Genomic DNA, 11,710 nt, shown 5'->3' on the forward strand with positions numbered 1-11,710 from the left:
ATAAAATCTCATCTTTACTTAAATCACCCCATACCTCAACATAATTCTGTTTGTTTTTTTATGCTGAATCTTCTGTGCTTGTACTACTCTCTGGTTTATAAATCTTAATATTTGTTGCTTTATTCGTTGAAGTAGATTCTATACAACTAGATGTACCAGGCTCTGTATCAGGAATAGGGTGAATATCCTGTGACCAGCGCCGGATTTAGCCTTGATAAGGCCCTAAGCTATTTTAAATATGGCTGGGGCCCTTTATAAGTCCTGATATTCTATGTGACTATGTCAGTGACAAATATGATTTTCGGATACCTAGAGGGTTAAACTGAAATACAATTAAGAATTATATTGATAGTGAAATAATAAATCTTTAACTTAAAATCATTTTTATTCATAACAAACTTAAAAATGCAAACTCTGGTAAAAAGAAACAAAAGTTCTTTTAAAAGGTACAATTTACAATGGCTTATTATCTAATCTCTTGAAACATGTTATAAGGATTAACGAATTATATTAAACTGAAATATTTTCTTTCTTGCCTTTGCCAGAGCAAAGTCACTGATGACATCATCAAATGATAAACTGCGTAGTTTGTCGCTTTCTATGCACATGAGACTGAGGGAACATAATTTATCTTGAGTGAAGTCAAGTCAAAGAGGTTTATTGCATAATTAATTAAAATCATTACAATTTCCACATGTCAATATTGTGATACGAAAAATAAATGCTACTAAAAAGAAGATTGAACTCTTCCATTGTTAAAATGATTACACAATTTTAAAATAAGGTTCCTCAGGTAAGCTCCCACCGGCATTAAGAGGTCAGAATGTTTGGTACATATTAATGCGGGGTCTACCGGTCTTAGGGATCAGGGCAGAGTTATTACACCGCTTATTTCATCATGTCCTTGTTCCACAAGACTCAGGCATTTATTCACTTCTGCCAGGAATTTTGTTCCCCGGCATGCTAAAATGATTGAACTCCCTCCTAGCCAGCAAGTTACCGCTTGCCTACAGGTGCGGATTTTTATCTCGTTACAGATCTGTTTCAATAATCTTCGACGTTGCACCAGGAGAGCCGGACAAACGCACAAAAAATGGGCTAATGATTCCGTTTTGTAGCCACAAAGTCTACAGCTCTCGGTCTGGTGTTTCTCTTTCCAAGAAGGTGCTAAGTCTTTCGAACTGTGCATACCCATCCTGTAGGCTGTAAAGGCTCTTTTTATGTGCACATTAAAATGCGAGGTTAAATATGCGTGTGGTCGACCAGCTGTGAAGGAGTTGATTATGGTCCAACCATGTCGCCGCTTGAGCAGTAACGCTTTGTCCTCTTGAAAAGATTTCGACCTTGCTGCCTTATTGGCTAGTCTACTTATTGTTGCTTTGTCCGTCACAGATTCCCAAATTCCTTCCAGCCCCAGCTCTTTCATGCAGGTATTCAGGTATTTTTCCCAAGGACAAGGGGTTCCAGTTGCTCCTTGATTTTTTATGGCTTCCCAGTTTACCCAATCCATCAAATCCGGATCTGCAGATCTTAATTTGTGACACAGTTTTATGAAGCCGCTCATGCTCCTATATTTCTGGTTTTGCAGACCGAATTCCAGCCTTACTTGCGGAGCCGAAGCACTCTTAGGGAGGTTAAAAACTGCTTTATAAATTTTTGTTTGGAGCTCGTTGAGCAGGTCTACTTCCTTGCCACACCAGGTGACAAGACTGTAAGATAATGATGGTAATATTTGTGCTGACATGACCTTCAGGAGGTGACTGTAATTTGGGCAATTCATTTTTGGTTTTAGCAATCGGTACGCAAAGATTAGTTTTTGTGCTTTTGCTCAAATTGCAGTTTTGTGCTCCGTTAGTTTTGCTCCCTGGGATATTGTTACTCCAAGATATTTATACGAGCCTTGTTTGTTCACCTTTGTCCCGTTAAATGACCATGTGTAACTTAGTTTTTTTGGGTCCACTAAATGTACTACTTTTGTTTTTTCTTTGTTTAAGTCCAATCCTTCTTGTCTTAGGTACTCTGCTAAGATGTTTAAAGCTATTTGTAAACCCACTGGAGTTTTACTCAACAGGACAATGTCATCTGCATATTGCAGACAGGGAATTCGCCGGTTTGCCAATGAAGGTGGATGCACCTCATCTGTGTCCAACACTGTTGCGAGATCAGAAAGGAATAGATTAAAAAGGGTAGGCGCTAGAACACAGCCTTGTTTTAGGCCCTGGAATGTTGGTATGTTCCTCGTTGTATACGCTCCATCTCCCAATTTAACCTTTGCCCATGTATCTTCGTGCAAAGCTTTTATTGCCTGTATTAATTTTAAAGGCGTCCCCCAAAGCTGCAATTTTTCCCATAGGCGCTCTCGATTTACTCTGTCAAATGCAGATTTGATGTCAACAAAACAGGCGTATAATCGTGCGCCCTTTACTGCTATTCTGTCCATTAATACTGACAGGCAAGTTAAGTTGGTGATTGTCCCCATGTCCCTCCTAAATCCTGTCTGGAACCAGGGGATTCTCTGTGATTCTTCTATCCAATCTTGCAGCTTAAGGAGGATACAAGATGCATAGAGCTTGGCTTCCACATCTATCAATGATATAAGTCGGTAATTTGTTGGGTTGCCATGGTCACCTTGTTTAAATATTGGGTGAATCACGTTCCCCTTCCATGATGCAGGAACCTGTATGTCACAATAGATTTGGTTAAACAATGGTGTCAGGATTTCTGCCCAAAATACCGGGTCATGTTTAAAAATGGCATTGGGCAGACCATTCGGACCTGGTGCTCCTTCAGCCTTTAGCCTAATAATGATTTTACACAGTTCCACTCTAGTTGTCAATTCTGGGACTATCATTTCCTCTTTCGCGCAGTCCTTTATCCCCGGTCCTTCTGAGCCTGTGTTGTAGATTTCCAACTGGCCATTCTCTGCTGTATTTGTTACCTGCGTATTATTTGGAAGACCTACTGTTCTTGTGCAGTAAAGGGATTGCACATGTTGAGACCAAGCGTCGGCTCCTACTCCCGCTTCCTGAAAGAGTTTTTGTCCTTTATTTAGGTCGTTGATGATGCCCCAAAATTCACGACTATTGGGTTGTTTTCCGGCACTTAACAATCTATTCCATAACTTCTCCTTGAAGGCTGATTTTGCAATGTATAAAGCCTTCCTGTAGGTACTTCTGGCTTCTGTCAGAACCCCTTTGTTTGTTGGAAACCCCAGCATTTTATTCCACGCAAGGTGACAGACAACATTTGCTACCCTCCTTTTCTTTGTTCTCAGTTCGTTGGAAAACCAGGGCTCCTTTTTAGCGGTGGACTTACTCCGTACACGTGAGGTTGCAGGAAATTTGTGAAGAAGGTCCAGGACCAGTAGCTCCCAATTTTTTACAAGGTCCTCCTTTTTTTGCATCCCTAACTCGGATTTTCTAGCCATTGCGGCACGAAGAATTTGTTCCAACATTTGTCCTCTCCATTTTAGTTTCTTTAAGTTGAATTTAGTGGCTTGGTGAAGCAGACTTACTAATTTCGGTGCCAAGTTTAGCGCAATGTTTAGGGAGGTTATTTGGGGGAAATGGCCGCTTTCTGATCGTTGGACAATTTTGAAGGACTCAATGGCTGGGATTAATTTGTCGCTTACTATTGTATAGTCTATTGTTGAGTGGACCCTACCACTCAGGAACGTAACGCCTGCCGGCCTGTCCCCCGTCGTGTTGCCGTTTAGAACTGTCAGAGCAACGCTTTTGGGTCAAAGGCTAACCTAACGCCTCCTTTGGGCAGTCGCTTGACTTCTTTTGCTCTCAATTTTCCATTGAGATCACAGTTAAAGTCCCCTGAGATTAATAGAGGACATTTTTTGAAAGTTTTTTTCATCGTTTTAATCAGCGACGTCAGGCACGTTTGTTTTCCTTGTTGTAGCTTATGGTCAGGATGGATATAAACATTAAGGATTATAATTTGCCATTTTTTGTGCCCGGCTGACGTAGATTCTGTGATTCTGATCACTTGTACCCAGTTTAGTCCTACATCCAGTGCTTCTGAAGACCAGTCAAATTTTTGAGTGATGTGAGTTGATAAACCATCCCGAGGGTGTCCAAACTTTGAGTGTCTTTCTGCAGGGATGTAGTGGGTCTTGAAACCTGGTATTACACTTGGTGCTAGTTTACATGTCTCCTATATCAGGATTATGTCTTGGTTGGAAAAAAAGATTTGGGTATCATGGTCCAGCTCCATTTCGTGGAAACCATGTACGTTCCATGTGCATACCGAGACTTTTGTTGAAGTAGTTTTAGCACTCTGCACTTCCTCCCTCCTACATGGAGACCAGGAAGAATTTTTCTCCATGTTAGGGTCTCTTTTGACACAGGAACATTGGGACCCAGGACCAATCTGTTGTGTCCCGACCGGGCTGCCTATTTGGGTGATTGTGGTCTGTCAGATTTACCACTTCAGCTACGCTTGCTTCGGCTGGAGAGGTGGCGCGGGCTCCTAATAGGCAAGAAAACGGAGGGCGTTTATCCCCTTTATCCTTTGTTTCTTTATAGGTGATTTATTGTAACGGAAATGGATATTTTGGGATTATGTTTCTTAAAAGCGAAATTCCCCATGATTCAAAGTGATCTCTTGTGGAGAATATTTTGTCAGCAATTGCTTTTGACGCCCACGTTGTGACGGTGACTTCATATTCTATATGCTGGGGGATTCTTTTGAATTCAACAGACAGGAGGTCCTGAGAAGTTATCTCTTTTAACTCCTCTATTTCCTGGAATAATCTTAGCAGATTGCCCCGGTTTAGGAAGTCCTGAAGCCCCTTTGATGAATATTCCGGAATGAATGTTAGTTTGTGGGGTGTTATTTCAGAATGAGAAAGGATTTTTTTATCAACTTTAGACTGTTGAGGCTTTATAAATCCATTGGATTTCGGAGATAATGCGGAGGACTCTTGCCCATGGTCCGTAATTGCTAACGACGTCGGATTGGTTGTGCTTTGATTTGTACCTGGGTTGTGATGACCCTTTGAAGGAGTATTATGCCGAGTTTGAGTTAGGGCACAAGTGCGATGTTTTTCCGTAATGGTAACACACATGCAGGTTGGTGTGGTTTTTAGCTGTGGTCCATTAGATTCTCCTGGGTTATTTTTTAGAAAGGGTCCAGATTTCTGACAACCAGGCTGTTTTCCGGTGGGCTGCGGACTCTTATTGATGGCCGGGTTAGACTGACCTTGTCCCCCTGTGTGGTCGCCCATGTTTTTTCTGGGCCTTGTTTGCTCAGGTGTTCCATTTTCGGCGGTTCCTTCCGTATGAATCCAGATGTTTTTCCGTACTGACGGATTTTCCGTTGGGCCACTGGGAGCTTCAAATAATACCAAATTCATTTTGCTCTGATGGTTAACGGATGTTATGGGTGAATTCTGCCTGGAATTGTCCACCCTCAGTGGGAGTTGGGACTCTTGATTCACTGGCGTTTGAGTTGAGCCTATCTTGCTGACTTGAGGCGTGGCGGAACAATCGGAATTTAAGACCTGGGCAGAGTTGACGCTGAAAATTGAAAACAGCTTCCCTGGATCTAAGGATTGTTGCTATTTGTACTTTAGCCTAGCTTTCCTGGCCGTTTTCTTTTGTCTCTTTGTTACTGTTTTGTCCTCTTTGACGGCAATTTTTTCCTCTTCACTTATGATTTGGGAAGACAATACTAGTTCCTGTACTTGTGCTGATCTTTCTAGCCCCACTTCCCCTGAGATGTGGCCTGAGACCTTCAGGTGATTACTGGTTGAAATGAATGCTCCTTTGAAATTGACCTGCTGCGGAAATGTAATTTCTCTGGGGAGAGTTTTGTGATCTTTTCAGCTGAGTTATGATGTTGTCTTACTTCCCGCAGAATATCCGTCAGGATTGCTGGCAAACTTGCTAGTTTTTCAATTATTGAACCACAACCGCAGCATGGCTGTTTTTTATTAAACTCTGGTTGGGCTACTAGTTTCCCTTGGCTTCTTAATAGGGAGGTAAGTGCATCCATTTTTGAGTTTAAGCCCGCAATGTGGCCTGCCACCAAAGTGATTAGGTCTATCTGCACCTCCATTTTATTTGATTGAAAATTCAGAGCTTTTATAGCTTGGTCTAGAGAGTTTAATAAGGACTTAGTCCAAATGGGCGATTGATCTTCTTGAGACTCAATTGCGACTTTCGAATTAGTGTCCATCAGACTTCCTGACGGGATGGTGATTGGTACAGAGTTATTTATGTAAGGATCATTTATTGACTTGTTGATACTGTTGTTTATGGTGCAGTCTTGGAGGTTTCTTTTTTCTACTGGCCCTCGAGGGGTAGACATCGCCGGACCTAGACTCGGGTGTACATTTTTCGGCCTTGGCTCAGATTGCAATGCTCTACCTTGGGTTTCTAGGTACATTGAGATCCTTTCCGTTAATTCTTCCAGTTCTGTGTCATTAGATAAAAATAATGGTTTTTGCCATGGATCAGTATCAAACATGGATTCTGCGTGTAGATTAGCCTGGTCTTTTGAGCCCTCCTTAAGACTTTTCGAACTGTTAGGATCTTTTACTTCAACCACGTCGGATGATGTTGGGCTGTCCTGAGGTCTTATTGGACCTTTAGGATTTTTTGCTTCCACCACCTCATTTGGTATTGTAATGTCAGTTGATGTCCTACTATGGACCTTTATGGAGTCTACCACCATAGTGTGCTTATGTGTTTCTAAGGGATCGCTCTCCCCTGCGTGGGCATTTGAAAGGTGTACTTGTGCGCCAATTGTCAATTTGCTTCCCTTAGGAGAGAAACCCTTGGATAGTGTACAGGGGTCTCTCATACTTGACTTGTTGTTGTCCCGGGAGGGTAGAGCACTAATTGGCGAAATTGGCTTTGGTAAATTGCTTGCTTCGACTGATGACGTGTAGATCGCTGCAATTGGATCCTTTAAGTAGAAGAATTTTAAGAGACCTGACTTATTTGAGAATTTTGATGTTGTTTCCGGGGTGGGTGCTGAGACCAACCTCTCCCTTTGGTTGGCTTGTGCCCCCGAAGGCATATCCTCTACGTTTAACTTCTTTAACTTTTTCGTGGTCTTCTTATTTTCCACCGGGTGCCGCATTCTCTCCGACCTCATTATGCCCTAATTGGAGGTCTTTGTCTGCTTCTCTGTTCGGCACAAATTTTCCCTTAATTGCCCTCTTCCTGCGTGGGTGGACTACAGGAACTCGCCGTCTGGGTACCTCTGATGGGCACGCCGCAGTGGTGAGTCAGCGGCTGCGTGGGGACCGTGTTGGATTATTATCCTAGCACAGAACGGCGCTAACACACTGCGGTGGTGTGTCTGCGACAGCGTGGGAACCGTGTTGGATTATTATCCCAGCTCAGTACAGCTCTAACAGCACGTCAGCTCTCCCACCCCAATCACACCTGCTCACCGGTGCAGTCCAAAAGCCAGAACCACCGCTTCCTTCCTTCTGTTCGCTCGTAATCAGCTCCCTCGCTGTGTGTTCCCGCTGTGTGGTCCCGCTGGTTACACAATGCTGGGTTTTACATGGGGAGTGGGGGTGAGGCTCACAGCTCACAAGGCTCACCGTCCAGATCTGCTGCCTCGGTCCGCCGTGCTCCGCTCCTCTCCGATACTGCTGTAGCTTCTATATACTGCCACTTGAGCGCACAGCACAACACAGCTCAGCTCAGCTCACACAGCTTGCGCCGAGCCCCTGCCGAGCCCCCGCAGGCCCCCGCCGGCCCCCGCTGGCCCCACAGAACCGTGAGACTAACAGGTACTGCCGGAGCCGCCGACTCCTCTCTCCTGCTCTCGGTTTGCGGCTCCCAAAACTCAGAGTCTCGATCTCCCTCGTTTACTGCTCTCTGCTGCCACCATCTTGAGTCATTGTTGTTCTAAATTAATTTTGTATCCTCTTCAGCTGAGAAAAAGATCTTTCTCCAGAGAAATGTGCAACCATCATACTAAGAAACAATCTCAAAATTGCTTCTACATTAGGGAATGCTGATTGGACACGATCGTTAAATATTACCCTATACAGATCCTGATGTGTCAGACTATCTTGTTCCGCTGAACCATGGGCTTGACTATGTCTAACATATTGATGAAAATGCTTGACTTCTCCTACAAGATTCATGTCCACATCTTCAGGATATGTTTGGCATAAAGCACTAACTCCTTCATGAATCTCTTCTTTTGTAGCTTCTAGTTTTGTTAAGAATGAAAACTTTTTTGCAGCATCATTGTATACTGAGGCCCTCTGTGCCAGATTTGACTCTAATGCATTCATCACAGGTATAAATGTTTTGATTCTGAACTTGTCTCTTGGCTCAAGGTTCTCTAAAGCATCATCTTCATCATCATTGATATGCCCTCTTCTATATCTTCTTTTCTTGTAATCAACATCAGGCAATTTTTTCTTTGCTTCTTCTTCAAAATGATCGAAAAGATCCCTGGAACCTTTAACAAAATCCGAAAGTGAGGCATACAATTTCCTACATACATCTAGACTAAGTTGGGGGTCTTACAGTGATTGACTAGTCTTGTGAAATTCATCCAGCAAGTAACTCCACAAATATAACAATGCCAAAAATTCAAACTCCTCTATTTTATTCAAAATGTTTATGGCTTGATTTCTTGTTTCGCCTTTCTCTGTAGTATCAATATGCAGATGATGCAATGCAGAAATCATTCCATCATAACTATCAAGTATTGCACTTGTGGCCATTGAATGTGCTTCCCATCTAGTCTTTGACAAAGACTTTGGAACTTTTGAATCATCTTTGAAGAATGACAACAGTACTGTCCATCTATGTGTAGATGATGAACAGAAATTATATATGTCTTGAACAATTCCCAAAAAGTTTACTGCATCTAAACAACAGTCAACTGCTCCTCTACCAACAAGATTCAGGGAATGACCAGCTCATGGAATATACATAGCATACTTGTTAATCTTCAATATTCTTTTTTGCATACCCTTGTATTTGCCAGACATATTGGCAGCATTATCATATGACTGGCCTCAACACTTACTAAAATATATTTTGCACTCATTTGTAAGGTAGTTGTGCACCATCTTAGCCATACTTTCCCTTGTGTGGCTACCCATCTCTAGGAAAGTTAGAAAACATTCAATAGGGAGCCCATCATCTGGTGAAACATACCTCACAATAACAGTGAGCTGATCAATATGGGACCGGTCTGGAGTGGAATCTACAGATAAACTGAAGTACCCTGCAGTTCTTAAATCATCCAAGATTGAGTCTCTTACTTTATGTGCCATAATTTGGATAAATTCATCACATATTGTTTTAGAAAGATAAGATGTGACACCTGATCCTTTATTCCCAAATGTTTTTATAAGGCTTGCTGGAAAAGGATAAAATTTTGCTATAAGTTCGAGTAATACAAGGAAATTGCCATTGTGAGGAGAACCAAATGTTTCCTTATTTCCTCTGAAAGGTAAACCACGCTCTGCCATAGTAATTATGACTGCCACAACTCTTTCAAGAACATTTTTCCAGTACTGCCGTTTTATTATTTATCTGTTCTACTAGTTGGCAGTCAATTGTTGAGCTACGTTTTCTTGTAAGATATGTTACCGAAGCTGTTCTATGGTCTACAGAGTTTTCATGACTTTGAACTAAATAGGTGTTGCGCCAATCACAAAATCCATCGGATGATAATGGTGTAGAAGAATTTTAAAAGAGTTTACACACGAAACAGTATACACGACCAGTTGCTGGCGAATAAACTAACCATTCTCTTCAATATTTTTCACCATTAGCCCGTTTGGGATAGAACAAGCTTTTCGAGCAATATCTGCCTTGGTTTGAAAAAAAGCTTCTTTGATTTTTCAAATGAGCCATTTGAGTGCTGACATTCTGATGGACCTTTTTTCTACCCAGTATAAAATCTCAACTTTACTTAAATCACCCCATACCCCAACATCATTCTGTTTGTTTTTTTATGCTGAATCTTCTGTGCTTGTACTACTCTCTGGTTTATCAATCTTAATATTTGTTGCTTCATTCGTTGAAGTAGATTCTATACAACTAGATGTACCAGGCTCTGTATCATGAATAGGGTGAGTATCCTGTGACTGACTCACTGTGATAGAGGCTTTTGGTTCATCAGGCCCCATATCTATCTTCTTCTTTGTTAAGAAACTATCTAATTTTTTTAACTTGCTAAGCTCTTCTTCACCTCTCTGCTTCTTTTTCCTCTTTTGAGCTCCACTTTTATAACTGCTGGTTGATATCTTGCATACTGTGGGCAGAATATTTAATATAACTATAAACATAATACATTTAAAAGTAATATAATGCATGACATTTTTTTTTCATTGAAAATTTCCTGTGATATTACCACTACTTAACAGTAAGCGATATTTTTATAATAAATAAACATGCAAATAGAAAATTAACAATATCCTCTCAAGTTTTTATATTAGTTTAATTAATTAAATTAACCAAGAAAAAAACAATTAACATATACATTAATACTTAATTTAATACAATCAAAACAAAATAATATGTATTTTTTAATGTGCAGTTCTTTCAAATATATATTTAATAATAACAAATTGTAAGTTTATATATTAAACTTACAATTTGATATTATACTGACAAAAAAATATTAAAAATATATATGCTATAAGAGCAGGTAAGCACTTTGGATTTAACATTGGCGGCCACCGTGTTAACGGAAAGTGCCTGGCTGTAAGGACCTTTGATGTTAACCTCTGCTTCCACCATGCTTTATTCCTTAATGCAGATGTAATGCATGGTGGCATGGCAGCCGATGTTAAAATCCAAGGTACTTGCATGCACTGAGCCGCTTTCACCGACTACTACGCAAAGGCAAATGAAAGCGTGGTTTAGTCAGTGAAAGCGGATTAGTGCAGGCAAGAATCTTGCATTTAACATCGGATGCCCAGTACCTGAAAGGACTTTTAATTTTTACGTTGCCTGCCCCTGCGCTCTATTACTGAAGGCAGATCTAAAGCGCAGAGGCAGCCAACGTTAAAATCAAGGGGCCTTTCAGGCATTCCTTCGATTTTATCAACGCTGCTACGGCTGAGTTAGAGGCACACTTACCTCATAACTGCCCAATTTTACAGACTCTGCAACTGCTCGATTAGGGGCCCACATAATGCACAGCTGCTCCGGGAGGCCCAGATCGAAAACAAATGCGAAGTGCGGTTCCAGGCTGCGATGTACTGTTTCAGGCTGCAAATTGCGGTGCCTACTCCGGAAATGACAGGTGGCGCATGACTAAGAGGAAGAACATCACGTTCTTCATCCCACCCGCCCCAGCGAAGCTCACTTAAGCCAATCCCAGCAGCTGGTTTGTGTGAGGGTGGGCAAGGGCGATGATAGCCGTGAAAGACAATGAAGGATTACAAAATACAATGCTTATAAAGCCTTATATGACGTCTCAATAATTAGATAGCAGCGCAAGCTACTCTCAGAGGGTCGGCGAACTACTACCAGTAGCTCGCGATCGACTGGTTGGAGTTGGAGACCCTGCCATGCCCTAGGCAAATAGCGATTTGTTCTTCGAAAAGACGCTCTGAAAAAATTGGGTGAAGAGTATGGGACATCCAGGACGTGCAGCATTGGGACTAATATTATTTTTGGGGGGGCCCCAAGAAAGTGGGGGCCCCAAGCTATAGCTTGTGTAGCTTATACGTAAATCCTGTGCTGTTTAAAGTGCACAA

The sequence above is a fragment of the Lissotriton vulgaris genome, unplaced genomic scaffold, assembly GCF_964263255.1.
Source record: "Lissotriton vulgaris unplaced genomic scaffold, aLisVul1.2 SCAFFOLD_753, whole genome shotgun sequence".
NCBI lineage: Eukaryota > Metazoa > Chordata > Amphibia > Caudata > Salamandridae > Lissotriton > Lissotriton vulgaris.